Source organism: Chiloscyllium plagiosum, chromosome 2 (assembly GCF_004010195.1).
Source record: "Chiloscyllium plagiosum isolate BGI_BamShark_2017 chromosome 2, ASM401019v2, whole genome shotgun sequence".
Taxonomy (NCBI): domain Eukaryota; kingdom Metazoa; phylum Chordata; class Chondrichthyes; order Orectolobiformes; family Hemiscylliidae; genus Chiloscyllium; species Chiloscyllium plagiosum.
Window position 1 is genome coordinate 91,728,446 of NC_057711.1, and position 11,692 is coordinate 91,740,137.

General features: G+C 41.0%; 1 protein-coding gene across 3 annotated transcripts in view; it reads right to left on the minus strand.

Moving 5' to 3' along the window:
- The window catches only part of nfil3 (nuclear factor, interleukin 3 regulated), a 17,852-nt gene extending 8,772 nt beyond the window's left edge, over positions 1–9,080 (minus strand). The window contains exons 1-2 of one of the 3 annotated variants that reach the window (XM_043714181.1): positions 8,886–9,080; positions 7,276–8,062 (exon numbers count right to left, since the gene is read on the minus strand). The gene's annotated coding sequence lies outside the window, so the exon portion shown is untranslated. Of the gene's footprint in view, positions 1–7,275; positions 8,066–8,885 lie in introns of all 3 variants that reach the window. The other 2 variants (XM_043714173.1, XM_043714163.1) reach the window with 2 other exon arrangements.
- Positions 9,081–11,692: the final 2,612 nt, after the last annotated feature.

Genomic DNA, 11,692 nt, shown 5'->3' on the forward strand with positions numbered 1-11,692 from the left:
GTGTGTGTGTGTGTGTGTGTAGTGCAATGGTGATCACCTGTAATGTGACATGAACCCAAGGTCCCGGTTGAGGCCCTCCTGATAGGTACCGAACTTAGCTATCAGCCTCTGCTCGGCCACTTTCCTCTGCTTAACAGACAATCAATTTTTCAATGTATAATTTCAGTTACATCACACTGCAAATTTTGCTACAAATTCTGTGTTACAATCGAGCCCTCCACAATCACCTGATGAAGGAGCGTCGCTCCGAAAGCTAGTGTGCTTCCAATTAAACCTGTTAGACTATAACCTGGTGTTGTGTGATTTTTAAACTTTGTACACCCCAGTCCAACACCAGCATCTCCAAATCTTTATTACAGAGAGCACTGTGTAACAAAAAAGACATTCAGCAAGCAAAGTGAATGACACCCAGGATCACTCCAAGTATTGGAACATGCTGATTTAGTTTTTAAAATCTTAACACAGTTATCTGCTCTGCACTTTTTCAGTGAAGGCTAATATTAAAAAGGCAAAATATAATTAGAAGATTTGTTATTATCCAAAATCAAGTGAATTCATCTTAATAGTTCGCTCCTGTCACCACTGCTGACAAAGCAATGTTGGTGAAACTGGGTCAACCACAGCAGCAGAAGACCTCCCTCCATCCCCAAACAGAAGATCAAAACAAGTCTATCTCATACAGTCATAGAGCTGTACAGCATGCAAACAGACCCTTCAGTCCAATCCATTCATGCTGACCATATAGCCTAACCGAATCTAGTCCCATTTGCCAGCATATCCCTTAAACCCCTCCTATTCATATACCCATCAAGATGCCTTTAAAATCTTGTAATTGTACCAGCCTTTATCACTTCCTCTGGCAGCTCATTCCATACACACACCACGCTCGGTGTGAAAACGTTGCCCCATAGTCCTTTTTAAATCTTTCCCGTCTCACCTTAAACCTATGCCCTCTAGTTCTGGACCTCCCTGCCCTGGGGAAAAGACCTTGGCTACTCATCCTACCTGTGCCCCTCATGATTTTATAAGCCTCTATAAGGTCACCCCTCAGCCTGACACTCCAGGAAAAATAGCCTCAGCCTATTCAGCTTCTCCCTATAGCTCAAACCATCCAATCCTGGCAACATTCTTGTAAATCTTTTCTGAACCCTGTTTTTTGTTGTGGTTCTGTTTGCCGAGCTGGGAATTTGTGTTGCAGACGTTTCGTCCCCTGTCTAGGTGACATCCTCAGTGCTTGGGAGCCTCCTGTGAAGCGCTTCTGTGATATTTCCTCCTGCATTTATAGTGGTTTGTCTCTGCCGCTTCCGGTTGTCAGTTCCAGCTGTCCGCTGCAGTGGCCGGTATATTGAATCCAGGTCGATGTGTTTGTTGATAGAATCTGTGGATGAGTGCCATGCCTCTAGGAATTCCCTGGCTGTTCTCGGTTTGGCTTGTCCTATAATAGTAGCGTTGTCCCAGTTGCTTGTCATCTACGTCTGTGGTTACTAAGGATAGCTGGTTGTGTCGTTTCGTGGCTAGTTGGTGTTCATGGATATGGATCGTTAGCTGTCTCCCTGTTTGTCCTACAGGACCTCCCCTCAGTGAAGAAAAATTGCTTCTTTTAAACTCCACTTAGTTTTTTGAAATTGATTGTATATTTGGGAAATTGCTTTCAATTTTAAAAATTGAGTTATGTAGCATTGAAACTAATTATTCATCCAAGTGCATCTAAAGCAGAATTGAACACTTGTAAACTCTTAGTCATGAATTTTCTTTTACCACCATCAGAAAGTTTAGACAGGTCCCCAGTTTCAGCTAACTATAAAATATTACCTGAAAATATTTCAATAGCTATGTATAATGGGGAACTTCTCAAAAAACTTAATAAAAATCGTATCATTTAGGTAAAGAGACCAAATAATTTGGATTTTATTTGATTTGGTTACCGAGTAATTGGTCACTGAGTGAATCTCCATTTAATTTTCTAACAAATTAACTGCACTATTTTTAAACAAAAACAATTGCCTTGACTGCCACAAAGAAAATAAATCTTGGATAGCTACACGAAGTTTAAAGAAGGTATATGTTGTCATTCAATAATATTACCAGTGGATTGTATCAATTATCCTTAACCCTTGCAATTCTAGAGGAATAAGTCACAAAACGTTTTCCTTATGATTCATTTTCTTCAATGCAGATGTTCATTATTTCACACATTACTCATATAACGTGTTAATTAAACATTTAACTATCAACTGAAATCCTTCACAATCATATCTATTTGCAAATGGCTGTAGCAATTATAATTGGAAATTACAAAGTTTAGAAAAGCTGGTTCAAGGTTTTATTGCACTATATCTTTGATGTTTATGCATGAAAAGTGAACAAAGCTGAGGGTTTCCATTCAATTGAATTTAAAATTGAAATAAGCATAACAGTAATTTCATAATAAATAGAAAGAACAGCTGTCATTCATGTTTTAATATTACATTAAGGGGACGTGATGGCCTAGTGGTACTACCCTTGGACTATTAATCTGGAGATCGCAGATAATTAATACTCTGGGGACCAACCTGGGTTTGAATCCTTTCATCACAGATGGTGGAATTTGAACTCAACAAAAATAAATCTGAAATAAGAAGTCTAATGATTATCATGAAGCCATTGTTGTCAGAAACGTTCCATCTGGTTCACTAACATCCTTTAAGGAAGGATACTACCATTCTGGTCTTGCCCACATGTGACTCCAGATCCACAAAAATGTGGTTGACCTTCAAATTCCTATGAGCAATTGGGGATGGGCAATGAATGCTGACCTAGCCAGCGATGCCACATTCTATGAATGAATAAGGTCCCACTGTTCCACTACACTCCCTACCTTGATTTGGTTTTCCAAAATGCAAGACCTCACACTTATGTATATTAAACTCTATGTGCCATTTCTCAGCCCACTTCCCTAGCTGATCAGGATCCTGCAGTAATTTCTGATATCCTTCCTGACTGTCCACGATACCTCCTGTTTTAGTGTTATCTGCAAACTTACTAATCATGCCTTACACATTCTCATCTAAATCATTGATATAAATAACAAACAGCGATGGACCCAGCACTGACCCCTGAGGCACTCCACTAATGTTTGACTTTAATCATGACTTTGCTTTTCTTACTTTTAAATTACAGAAATACTATTTTTTGTGCCGACTACTTAATGTCTAAAAATCACAACTAAATACTATCAGTAACAATTTGGACAAATTGAGTGAGTGGCAGATTATTTTATGAATGGTGACAGAATGGGAAAGAGGAGGTACTATGAGACATGGGTATTCTTGAACACAGCTGAAAATGTGTTGCTGGAAAAGCGCAGCAGGTCAGGCAGCATCCACGGAGTAGGAGAATTGACGTTTCGGGCATGACCCCTTCTTCAGGAATGAGGAAAGTGTGCCATGAGACAGGCTGGGGGGAGGGGAAATGAGGAAACTGGAGAAATCTGAGTTCATCCCTTGTGGTTGGAGGGTTCCTTGAACACAGTCAGCAGGAGCAAGCATGTATATGCAGCAGGTGGTGAAAAAATCAAGTGGCATTTTAGCCTTCATAGCGAGAGGATTCAACAGGAATGGGGGTGTCTTGTTGCAATTGTTCAGGGACCTGAACGCTGGACAATTATAATCTCATCTGAGGAATGATGTTCTGAGTATGAAGTGAGTGCACTAAAAATGTACCAGCCTAATTCCTGCAGTGGCTGGACTGACTTATGAAGGCAGACCAGATCAATCAGAACAATATTCATTGGAGTTTAGAAGGAATCTCATGGAAACTTATAAAATTTTAAGAAGACCAGATAGAGTAAACACAGGAAGGAGGTTCCTGATGATCAGGGAGTCCAGAACTAGGGGTGACAATCGAACAATAAAAAGGTAGGTCATTCAGGATTGAGTTGAGGAGAAATTTATGAGGAGAAAGTGAGGTCTGCAGATGCTGGAGATCAGAGATGGAAATGTGTTGCTGGAAAAGCGCAGCAGGTCAGGCAGCATCTAGGGAACAGGAGAATCGACGTTTCGGGCATTAGCCCTTCTTCAGGAATCTGATATTCACCCAAAGAGTGGTAAGCCTATGAAATTCTTTGTCAAAGAAAGCAGTTGAGGCCAGAACACTAGACAGAAAACAGAGTCAACATTTTGCGTCCAAAGACCTTCTTCAGAACTGATAGGAGCTCTCAGTGGGTACATATGCTGAAAGTGGTATACTATATGCTGAAAGCAGGGATGGGAGGGGGGTGGGGAATGATGTAATGATAGGCAAAGATGGAGCCCAGAGAGAAAGGACAGCGGTTGAATGATGATGAGCCAGGGGAAGAGAAAGGTGCTTATGGGGACCATTAGTGGATGAAATTGTGTTCACTGTGATGAGAGCAGTCCATGTGATGATGACAGATGCTGTATGGGGATGGGTTAAGAATGTAAAGAAGGTGCTTATGCCCTAAAATTATTCAAATCAATAATGAGTCCTGAAGGCTGCAGAAAATGAGACATTGTTCTCCAGGCTTGAGCTGAGTTTTGCTGGAGCACTGCAGCAGATCCAAGACAGAAATTTTGGCCAGAAAATGTGATGGTATGTTGGAAGTGGCAGACAACTGGAAACTTGAGGTCATTTTTGCAGATAGAATATGGCGGGGGGGGGAGGTGTTTCGCAAAGTGGTCACTCAGTCTTTGTTTTATTTTCCCAATGTAGAGGAGATTGTTGTGAGCAGTGAGTACAATAGTCTAGACTCAGTGAAGTGCAGGTAAATCACTACTTCACTTGGAAAGTGTGTTTGAGGCCTTGCATAGTGAAATGGGAGGACGTAAACAGGTAAGTATTACACCTTTTACATTTCATGGGAAGATGCTACAGAGATGTAAGGAGATGTTGGGAGTGGAGGAGGAGTGGACCAGGGTGTCTCAGAGGAAGCAGCTCTATGGGAAGCCAGAGAGGAAATTGCCAAGCTTTTGGCTTTGATCTTTACGTTGTCATTGTCTACAGGAATAGTGCCAGAAGACTAGATGATAGCAAATGCTGTTCCCTTGTTCAAGGAGGGGAATAGAGACAACCCTGGTAATTATAGACCAATGAGCCTTACTTTTGTTGTGGGTAAAGTGTTGGAAAGATTATTAAAAAAAGGATTTATAATTATCTAGAGAGGAATAATTTGATGAGGGATAGTCAATGCGGTTTTGTGAAGGGTAGGTCGTGCCTCACAAACCTTTGAGAAGGTGACCAAACAGGTAGATGACAGTAAAACAGTTGATGTGCTGTTTATGGATTTCAGGAAGGCGTTTGATAAGGCTCCCCACGCTAGCTATTGCACCAAATGCGGAGGTATGGGATTGAGGGTGATTTAGCCGTTTGGATCAGAAATTGGCTAGCTGTAAGAAGGCAAAGGGTGGTGGTTGATGGGAAATGTTCATCCTGGAGTTTAATTACTAGTGGTGTATCGCAAGGATCTGTTTTGGGTCCACTATGGTTTATAATATGGTTCCCCAATGGTTTTTATAAATGACCAGGATGAGAGCCTAGGAGGATGGGTTAGTAAATTTGCAGACGACACGAAGGTTGGTGGAGTTGTGGATAGTGCCGAAGGATGTTGTTGTTTACAGAGAGACATAGATAAGCTGCAGAGCTGGGCTGAGAGGCGGCAAATAAGAGGAGTTTAATGCAGATAAAGGCGAGGTGATTCACTTTGGAACGAGTAACAGGAATGCAGAGTACTAGGCTATTGGTAAGACTCTTGGTAGTGTTGATGAGCACCGGGATCTCGGTGTCCATGTATATAGATTCCTGAAAGTTGCCAACCAGGTAGATAGGGTTGTTAAGAAGGCATACAGTGTGTTGGTTTTTATTAGTAGAGGGATTGAGTTTCGGAACCATTAGGTCATGCTGCAGCTGTATAGAACTCTGCACTTGGAATATTGCATACAGTTCTGATCACTGTGTTATAGGAAAGATGTGAAAGCTTTGGAGAAGGTTCAGAGGATGTTGCCTGGTATGGAGGGCAGGTCTTACGAGGTAAGGCTGAGGGACTGGAGGCTTGAGAGGTGACTTCATTGAGACATATAAAATAATCAGAGGGTTAGATAGGGTGGACAGTAAGAGTCTTTTTCCTTGGATGGTGATGACTAGAGGGGATATAACTTTAAATTGAAGGGTGATAGATATGGGACAGATGTCAGAGGTAATTTCTTTACTTAGAGAGCAGGAAGGGTGTGGAACGCAGTGCCTGCACCGTAGTAGATTCACCAACTTCAAGGGTATTTAAATGGTCAGTGGATAGATATATGGCCAAAAATGGAATAGCATAGGTTTGATGGCCTTCAGATTGGTTTCACAAGTAGGCGCAACATCGAGGGTCGAAGGGCCTGTGCTGTAATGTTCTATGTTCTAAGGCTGACAAGGGAAGGGAGGAGAATATATGCCTGGAGATAGCAGAAACGATGGCTTAAGATCCTCTGGATGCAACTGTTGAGGGATGGAAAGTGAGCACTAAGGGGGCCATATTGGTGTTGTGGGTGGTTGGGGGTGGAATGGGAAGGGACAAGTGCAGAAGTATGGGAAATGGATCTAACAGAACTGCGGGCCCAGTCAAGAACTGTAATGGACAATCCTGTGTTGAGGAAAGTAGTATACCCAAACACACCTTCCAAATGAAGCTGCGATTTACCTGCATTTCACTCAATCTCGCCTAAGTTGAGTCGCTTTTCTCGTGATTTTGTTACGATGCGGAACTCACAATGATGGGTGTTGGGGCAGAGCAAAAAAGTTTCTGTTTCAGCAGGGGTGAAAATGATTATTGCGCCACCTAAAGAACTTTTCCCTTATTGCAACTCAGCCATCAAATCCAGCATTACTGGTGACAACATTACTAAGCACCAGGAAAATAAAGCTATTACACCAATGACCTATTTAGCCAGCCATATACAATTCTGGCTTGCTGTCGGGTCAACAGTAACAGTGACATAGATTTTAAACACTACAATGTAGTTATTGTTATTTTAGAAGTAAAACAAGTATCACAAAGACAGCTTAGCCAAAAAAAATTTTTGAACATGGCAGGGGGAGGGATGGCAAAAAAATCTTTTGCAAAGCAATGAAGTGCGAACTTAATGGAACTAATTGGCAGAGAAATTATTTTTAAATAAAGGTGACATTAATAAATGAAATTAACAATACGTTTTAAAACAATTTAAAGCTTTATCTTCAGTCATCAACTAGTTATTAAAATCACCAGATTCAGAAAAAAAATACAATCCATGTACTTACCACTATGGGAGTTGTCATGTACTAAGGGCTGGGACCATTAAATGGTTGGATAAGGGAGGGATGATTCTTAAGCTAAAACTACTATCCCACTTGAAAGATCGCCTTAAAGCTCCGGCAGCCAGTCTCACCACCCCATGTTATTCAATATGTTCATAATATTGAACTGGTTTATGACTGTACTGATGAAATGTTCTGGAAAGGTGTGCCAATCCTGAATCGATTGCTTCATAATAATGTACCTCTGTGCGTATGTTGCGTTTTCTCTTCCTTTCAGTGGATTGCGACAGTAAGAATCAGGATACGTGACAAAAGCAGCATCCGTACTGATCCTGCGGCTGATTCATCCTCATTCAGCTCTTGGTCTTGCTCTTCACTCCGATCCCCCCCGAACAAAGGAATGCAACCGCTGCCCTTCACGTGCTCCCAACACCAACGCCTACAACATACTCCTTTCTACTGGAGGAAAAAGCCGCGCCATCTGGCTAAGAAAAACTTTAAAAAGACAAAGCTTTCTTCGCCGTATTTTTAGGATGCCGCGCCAGAGGCTATGTATAGGTTCCCTTACATTCCGGTGGACAATTATAATCGAAATGCTTATTCTTTAGAATTACCATTACGTAGGTTCCTGGACATGGATATTTAAAATATCCTAGATAATTCCTCAAAGCATATCTGCTTTGTGATAATCTTACAGTTAAGATTGCACAATCCCTGTTATTCGTGCCTTGCGAATTCCACCTTTTCCTCCTCCCGATTACGTTATGCAACATTTCCAAATAGGCGTGCTCTGCTTCAAAAGGACAGGACAGTCAGTTGCCACAATGAATGATACATTTGAGTGGATCGATTAACCGATGTGAGTAACGCGAGGTTTGTGGAAATAGTTGGATTTTATTTTTCTAAATGGATTGAATTATATGTAGTGATGATCGTTTCCAAACCAATATGATAAATATTTGTTTATCTTTTTTTAAAAGAACAAGCAGCACTGCCCTCGTGTCCTAATTTCCTAATGCCAGAATTACAAAAGCGCCCTTTCAGCCTCTTTATGTTGCCAGTGTTTTATAATGGCTATATTATGCAATGTTTACAAGAACAAGCCCTACAGTGCAAGGCACAGGATGTGCTCTGCAGGCGAACAAGCTATTAATAATAACGCATTAATACCATAAAAATATACAGTAGAATGGAGAATTTGCCACATAAAGCGATAGTTATCCCATTACATATATTGCTCAGAACCAACCTGTATCAGTATCACATACACATTCATGAAACCTGTCACAGATATCCTAATTCCACGTTATAAAATTGCAACGTCTATCCCGTTCTTTTGTTTATTTTGCAGGGTTCCTTTCCTCTCTTTAGTTTTGCATCAATTCACAGACATTATAAAAGGCTAGCAGCGTTTCTGCGGTTACATAATAGCACGGTCAGTACCTCTTCAGTGGATAGATATTATAAATATAAAAGAATTTATATATAGAAGCTGTTCGTTACAGGGAGACGCAAAACACTGTCGCTCTGGAGTTTTGCGTCTTTAGTTGGAGATTAAATCCATTTTATTACATGCACCACCCCAGAAAACAACAAATCAAAGTAGCATTTACCTCGCCAAACAGCATAACTGCAACCGCTGAGAACCAAAGCCGAGGTCGTCTCGCGCGTTGGAAATACACCGATATTTTACTTATCATGCCTCTTTCCTCTCTTTCTTACTTCCCATTGAAACCGTGCTTCTCACAAAGCCGTCTGCCTGATGCTGATGGTGCCCGAGATCTGTGTTAGTAGGTCAGCCGCCGAACAACCTACCCTGAGTGAAAAAAAGCTGTCTGTCTGATTGGCAGTGCGCTTGACCGCACAGCGAAGCGGAGCCGTCAGCGAGTCGCAGGGGATCGGCCAATGCGGCCTGAACCGGGGCACAAAGGGGGCGGGTGCTAAGATTGTACTGGGTTAGGTTGGAAAGTGGCACAATATAACTCGCTGTTGCATAACTGGAGAGAAATAGAGTTACGGACGCAGACGGAAGGAGGTGCTGATCTCACGAAACTGCTATTTAGGTAACATCCAGCAGGGTCACTGCCAGCTTGCGCTTAAGGTGTCCTAAAACAATGAAATGAAGTTACTAAAGACAGAAATGGCGGACTTCAAGTTGTGTGGTGCCATGAACTTGTTTTTTTTCCAAGCACATTTTAAACTAATTAAATATCAACCAGTTAAGAATGTGTTAATTACCATGGTTACTGATTGACTTTGATCAATGTAACAAATGACACCCGACATGGTTGCAACAAAGGTAAACTTTTTCTTCTCATCCTTCATCAGGAATCCATACTCTGAATCATTGAATCCCTCCAGTATGGCAGCAGGCCATTCGGCCCATCAAGTGCACACTGAACCTCTGGACAGCCTCCTACCCAGGCCCATAGTCCAATAGTTTATTCGGAAGCGCCAGCTTTCAGAGCAGCACTCTGAAAGCTAGTGCATCCAAATAAATCTGTTGGACTATAACCTGGTGTTGTGTGATTTTTAACTTTAAACCTCTGTGACATACATACATTTGTCACCTATCCTCCCTCAACAGCATCACTAATCCACACTTGTGTCAGCTCATCTGCAGTTGAAACCTTCAATTGTGCCTTCGGTACCTCTGAACTTGACTACTCCAATGCACTCCTGATGGTCTTCTACATTAAACTGTTTCTGAACCAGAAGCCCCATTTATATTGTGTTAATATGAATGTCATGTTAATAAGTGGTACCACATCTTGTTCACCTATCATCCCTATACTCACTAACTTGCATTGTTGCTTGATAGTAATTATTTTAATATTAAAATTCTCGTCCTTGTTTTCAAATCCTACTCATAGCCTCCCTCCATGTAGTTTAAAACGATGGTTTATTCAGACAGTTGCACACAACTTAGTTGCCTAAAGTATATGAACTATTTCAATTCTCTGAACAATACCCTATGCCAAATATTTTATACAAAAACTCTTAAGATTTTTTCAAGGATTTATCTTTTATTTATTTTCTTTTATCTTATCACGGCGGCACTGCGGCCTCACAGCACCAGGGTCCCAGGTTCGATTCCAGCCTAGGACGAGTGTCTGTGTGGAGTTTACACATTCTCTCCGTGTTTGCGCGGGTTTCCTTCGGCTGCTCCACAATCTGAAGATGTGCAGGTCAGGTGAATTGGCCATGCTAAATTGTCCATAGTGTTCGATGCATTAGTCAGAGGGAGATGGGTCTGGGTGGGTTACTCTTTGGAGGGCCGGTGTGGACTGATTGGGCCGAAGGGCTTGTTTCCACACTGTAGGGAATATAACCTTATCCCACATATTCATTCTCATCAACTCATCTAAGTAATATAATCATGTAGTGACAATATCATTGTGTTCAGTCATGATAATTGGACTTACGTAGAAGCACATTCAGAAGAGTTGATCAATATCTCGAATTATCAATCTTTCATTAAACATAAAACTACATCATTCATGGAAAGCAGAAATTTATCAGACACCATGGAATTTATATTGGCACAACACAGGACACCATAAAATTTAAATTGGCACAAGGCAATAGACATAAGTGAACAATGCATGCTTTGTTTATTAAACAACTGATATCCACTTCAACACAAAAAAACACCCTAAGCATATCTTCTGTACAGCAAATTCATTTTTATTCTATATGCACAAAATTGAAACATTTCAACCAGGCTATTAGTACATTTTTACTGCATCTCAGGTTGAAATTTAACAATTGACATTGATTATTATAATAGCACCCACTATATTGTCCCCATTTGGTTGCCATTGAACACATGCAATCATAATCTAGGTCAAAAATCACACAACACCAGGTTATAGTCCAACAGGTTTAATTGGAAGCACACTAGCTTTCGGAGCGACGCTCCTTCATCAAGTGATTGTGGAGGGCTCGATAGTAACACAGAATTTATAGCAAAAATTTGCAGTGTGATGTAACTGAAATTATACATTGAAGAATTGATTTTCTGTTAAGCCTTTCATCTGTTAGAATACAGTGATAGTTTCACTTCTTTCATGTGTAAATCACAAAACCCTTTTTTTAAAGTTGCATTCTCGGGTTAGCTGTTAACAATGGTGATAGCTAGGCAATATGTTGAAGGTGTTAGCCCCCTGTGTTCTCTGTCTATGACCTAATGTTTAGGTTGCTTCCAATGTAAAAAGTGAGATAACAGAGTTTTACATAAACTCATGCAGTTTTTGAGCAAAGTGCAATGTAACTCTGCAAGTACAAATTCACCACACAAAATATATGTGTGCATGTGGGTCTTTGTCTGTCTGTGTGTGTGTCTGTCTAGGGTGGGGGTTGTGAGTGTGAGAAAGTGTGTGTGTGTGTAGTGAGTGCAGAGTGTCTTAAGTCTGTGAGG